This window comes from Lathyrus oleraceus, chromosome 3 (assembly GCF_024323335.1).
Source record: "Lathyrus oleraceus cultivar Zhongwan6 chromosome 3, CAAS_Psat_ZW6_1.0, whole genome shotgun sequence".
Lineage (NCBI taxonomy): Eukaryota > Viridiplantae > Streptophyta > Magnoliopsida > Fabales > Fabaceae > Lathyrus > Lathyrus oleraceus.
The window spans coordinates 39,350,359-39,356,052 of NC_066581.1; positions in this window are offsets into that span (position 1 = coordinate 39,350,359).

Genomic DNA, 5,694 nt, shown 5'->3' on the forward strand with positions numbered 1-5,694 from the left:
GTACTTGGTGATCTCTGAGTGGTGAGATAAGTTCTAACCCGGACTTGAGTGCAATTAAGATAGGAGGATGGTATAGTCATGTTAGACTTGTGTGGAGTAGTCCTTAACAAGTTGGCTTGAGATCCATATGCTCAGTGGAGACTCTTTTGGATTTGGAAATGTCACACAAGTATTTATGTTTAGGCATTGCTATCTCTAATTTGGGTCTGAGAAGCTGAGGACCGTAGAACATTTACCCCTCTTGGCCTATTTAGGACGTAGTGCGGAGACTGTTCAAGTGTAGACTTGATAACAGTTGTTACGTGATACTACACTCAGACGAGTTTCTCTTGAGAATATTATGGGTCGATGAGTCGGTCATCTTAACCTGTAATATCCGATAGATGGAATTAAGACTCTGGGAACTTTTTAGAACATGATCTACAGGTTTTTATCCTTAGTTCACTCCTTTGGGATGGTTCTTACCTAGACTCCATGCTCGTGACTTACAACAAACCCTTGATTCTTGGTTGATCCAATCAAGTCTTGTCAATATCAATGGAACTTGAGTGTTGATAAGGTGTAAACCATAATCCACCAAAATGGATGATTGATCTTGACAAAGACTTGATTCATCCCTTGACCTTTGTTTGCCTTGTGTGTGATCCCTTATTTGTGATTGTTGCATTCATGCATTCATGCGTATCATAACATTCATCACACGAAAATTTCAAGGAACTGAGGTATTACTTGCAAATATTTTTAGACCATGGATTGTGAACGAAGGAACACTAAGAAGTATAGTTTCAGATGTCCCGACCTGAAATAGTTAAGGAAGCTAGCATCTTTTGTATTAGATCCCTTGGACTTCAGACAACGTCATGGGAAGCTTTTCTCTATCTTGTCTGCTGATGTGGTTGAAGGACTTTTGAGTGTGCTAGTGCAGTTCTATGATCCTTTCTACTGTTGTTTCACTTTCCCAGATTTTCAGCTTGTGCCTACCTTAGAGGAGTATTCTCATCTTTTGGGGATACCTGTTTCTAGTAGAGTCCCTTTTAATGGATTGGAGGAGATTCCCCGATCTAATCTTATTGTTGAAACTCTTCACTTGAAGAAGTCAGAGATAGAGGCTCATTGGGTGAAGAAAGGAGGGTTATATGGATTTCCATCTGATTTCCTCATCAAAGAAGCTACTGCTTTTGCTCAAGCTGGTAGTATGGATGCTTTTGAAGCTATCTTTGTGTTGCTCATTTATGGATTAGCTTTGTTCCCTAACATTGACGGTTTTGTTGATGTTAACGCCATTAGACTTTTCTTGATTGGGAATCATGTGCCTACTCTGTTAGGAGATATGTACTTCTCTTTGCATCTAAGGAATTCAAAAGGTGGTGGAATGATTGTTTGTTGCATTCCTCTTCTGTACGAGTGGTTTATTTCGCACTTGCCTCAGACACCTGCTTTTGTGGAGAACAAACAATGTCTAAGGTGGTCTCAGAGACTTATGTCTCTCACTAATGATGATATAGTTTGGTATGATCCATCTTTAAGCAGTTTGGAGATTATTGATAGTTATGGTGAGTTCTCTAATGTTCCTCTCATTGGTACACAAGGAGGAATTAACTACAACCCTGCTTTGGCTCATCATCAACTTGGGTTCCCCTTGAGAGACAAGCCTAATAACACTTTGTTAGAAGGTCTTTTCTATCAAGAGGGTAAAGATTCCCAACATTTGAAGCAGAAGATTGTGCATGCTTGGCACAATGTGCATAGGAAAGGAAGATCCGAGGTTGGTCAGCACAATTGTGTAGCTTTGGAAGCTTACACTCTTTGGGTGAAGAAGAGAGCTTTGGAGTTGAAGATGCCTTATCCTTGTGAAAGACATATGTCTATGGTTGTGGTTGATCTATTAACTCTCCCTAACCAAGATGTAGAGGAGTTGGAAGACGCACTCATCAAGATGAAGCAAGAGAAGGATATGTGGGAAGAGCGTTTCCATGCTTTGAGCAAGAAGCATGAAGAGTTGCAGTTGGAGTCTAAGGACAAGGATGAACTCATTGAGCTACTTGAAGACCGAGTGACGAAGAGACAGAGAGAGCCAGAGGTTTCATCTTCTAGCATGCCTCAGCCTTTTGTTGCTTGGAAGAAGATTGTTGACCAACTTGTCCTCGAGAAGACTCAGATGAAGGCTTCTTTTGAGACCGAGATTCATCGCATTCGAAGGAAGTACGCGCCTACAGCCAGATCTTATGACATTGTTGTTAGGGATCCTTAGGATGACTAGTCTCCTTTTCTCTTGTATTTTTTAATTTGGTTTCTGAAATTGTACTCAGTGTAATCCTTCCAATTTATATATACATATTTGCAATTGCCATTTAAATATATATATTTGCAAATGATATAGTAAGTTCCTTGAAAAGTAAAAATAATCAAGCATTGCATTTCATGCATCATTTGCATAAGCAGGTTTTTGCCAGATGTCTGATTGGTGTTTATTTTGTGCTTTAGCCAAGCTGACTCACCGGTACAATACCCGAGCCAATCATATGAGAATTATAGAGTACCTAGAGCAAGAGAACAGAGAGCTGAAGAACGAGATCGCCCGCCTGACTACCATGATGGAGTCAGTTCGTGCTGCTCAAAGTCAATCTTCTCCAACACCGGCAACTCCTCCTGTGAGGACTGTTATTTCAGAGGTGGCTACCTCTACCATGCCTGCTGCTGCAGCCCATTTCGTGCCTACTATGCCTGCTGGATTCCCGTGGGGAATGTCGTCCAACTTTGTGCCCGAAGGATTTGCGCCTACCTTTGCTTCCATGCTGGCATCTAGCCCGGTCATGTCCGTGCCACCTCCCGTTGTGCATATTTTGCCTCACGTAGAGGACACCATTTATCACTCTGAGCCGTATGAGGGTCCAGATGTCTATGAGAAAATGGATGAAATGAAGGATCAGTATCTTGATTTGCGCAAGGAATTGAAGACGTTGAGAGGTAAAGATTTGTTTGGAAAGAGTGTTGTCGAGTTATGTTTGGTGCCCAACGTCAAGATCCCGGTGAAGTTAAAAGTGCTTGACTTTGAAAAGTATAAGGGGAACTCTTGTCCGCTCAGTCATCTTGTGATGTATGCTCTCAAGATGTCTACTCAGACTGACAATGATCAATTGCTTATTCACTACTTCCAAGATAGTTTGACCGGCGCTGCACTTCGTTGGTACATGGGATTGGACAATGCCAATATTCGCACTTTCAATGACTTGGGGGAGGCTTTTGTCAAGAAGTATTAGTATAATATGGACATGGCGCCAGATAGAGACCAACTGAGGTCTATGTCTCAGAAGGATAAAGACACATTTAAAGAGTATGCGCAACGATGGAAGGATTTGGCTGCCCAGATCACTCCTCCTTTGGAGGAAAAAGAAATGATAAAGATTTTCTTGAAAACTCTGATTTCATTTTACTATGAACGAATGATTGCTAGTGCCCCCAGTGACTTTACTGAAAGGGTAAACATGGGGATGAGGCTTGAGGAAGGAGTCCGAGAGGGACGTTTGTCAAGAGATGAGGCATCAACAAGCAAGAGGTATGGTAGTAATATTGGTAAGAAGAAAGACAGTGAGACAAATGCAATAAGCAGTGGGAGGCAGAGGAGGCCTCAGATCAGAAGGAATCCACCATCCCGTCAACATCATCATCATCAAGTATCTTTCGTTATCCTGGTATTTTCTAATCAACAAGCAACACCAATTCAACAACACCAATGTCAACAACAACAACCGCAACAACGAACGAACACCTACAACAACAAGAATACCAACAACAATCATCAGCAACAAAACTTCGAAAGGAAAAAGGTCTCTTTCGACCCGATGCCTATGTCTTACGCAGAGCTTTATCCATCCTTGGTTATCAAGAACCTGATCCAACCAAGAAACCCGCCCCAGATTCTAGAGCCACTTCCTTGGTGGTATAAAACTGAGCTCCGTTTTGCTTTTCATCAAGGAGCACCCGGACATGATATTAAAAACTGTTATCCGCTCAAGTATGAGGTTCAAAAATTGATGAAGAGTGGTATGGTGTCCTTTGAGGACCGTGCACCGAATGTGAAAGCAAACCCATTGCCCGCTCATGGGAACTCTTTTGTGAATATGGTGGATGGTTGTCTTGGGGAATTTAAAGTTTTTGATGTGCATTTTATCTGGAGGTCCTTAGTGCAGATGCATAAGGATATTTGTTTGGTAAGTGAATGTGAGCACGCCCATGATGGTTGTGTTATTTGTAGTGTTAACCTGAGGGGTTGCGAAGTTGTGAAGAAGGACATTCAACGACTGATGGATGAAGGCATGATCCAAATTTTTCAATCCCGTCATGTAGATGACGATGTTAATGTCATAGTGCCTGTTTTCAAGCAGCCGGAGAAGTTTGTGAATCAGTATGACTCCAGTAACAGCAACAGTAAAAGAAGAGTATCGTCGTTGGTAATACGGTTAGCGAGCCCAGTCTCGTATCCATCTGATAAAGTTATGCCGTATCAGTATAATGCTACAAGGATGAAGGATGGTCAAGAGGTCCCGTTACCTACGACTAGTTTAGTGGTGAGCATTGTTGATGTTACTAAGGTGACCCGCAATGGTCGAGTGTTTGGGTCGGTGTTCCCAAAGGATAAAGAAGAAGCAGTTGCGAGTAAGAAAGTGGAAGTTCCTGTTGAAAACCCAGTTGGTTGTTGAAAAGATAAGTCTGGTGAATCCATCAACTTGAAAACCAATGATGATGATGATGAGGTACTTCGGTTAATTAAGAGAAGCGAGTTTAATGTGGTAGAGCAACTGCTCCAAACCCCCTCAAAGATCACAGTGTTGTCTCTGCTTATAAATTTCGAAGTACATAGAGAGGCACTGCAGAGAGTTCTAGAGCAAGCTTTTGTAGAACATGATGTTACAGTGGATCAATTCGATCATATTGTGGCTAACATCACTTCTTGCAATAATCTCAGCTTCTGTGATGAAGAACTCCCTGAGGAGGGCATGAATCATAATTTGGCTTTGCACATCTCGATGAATTACAAAGAGGATGCTTTGTCAAATGTGCTTGTTGACACCGGTTTGTCACTAAATATGCTTCCGAAGTCAACTTTGTCAAAGTTATCTTACCAAGGAGCACCCATGAGGTATAGCGGTGTAATTGTCAAAGCTTTTGATGGTTCACGCAAAACGGTTATTGGTGAAGTGGACCTTCCAGTTAAGATAGGTACGAGTGATTTTCAAATTACTTTTCAAGTAATGGATATCCACCCAGCCTACAGTTGCTTGTTGGGAAGGCCATGGATCCATGAGGCAGGAGTTGTTACTTCCACTTTGCACCAGAAGCTCAATTTTATGAAGAATGACAAGCTAGTGATTGTTGGTGGAGATAAGGCGTTGTTGGTTAGCCATTTGTCATCTTTCTCTTACGTAGAAGTTGAGGATGAGGTTGGAACTCCGTTCCTAGCCTTATCTATTGCTGCTGAGAAGAGAGTTGGGGCACCTATGTCCTCGTTGAAAGATGCTCAAAAGATTGTGGAAGAAGGCAATGTCGATCAGTGGGGCGCATGGTAGAGGTCTCCGAAAACAAAGGCAGAATCGGCTTGGGGTTCCAGAAAGGTTCATCAATTGCAAGATCTGAAGATATGCAAGTTAGCTTCCGTAGCGGAGGGTTCATTCATGGCGATGAACAACACTTAGT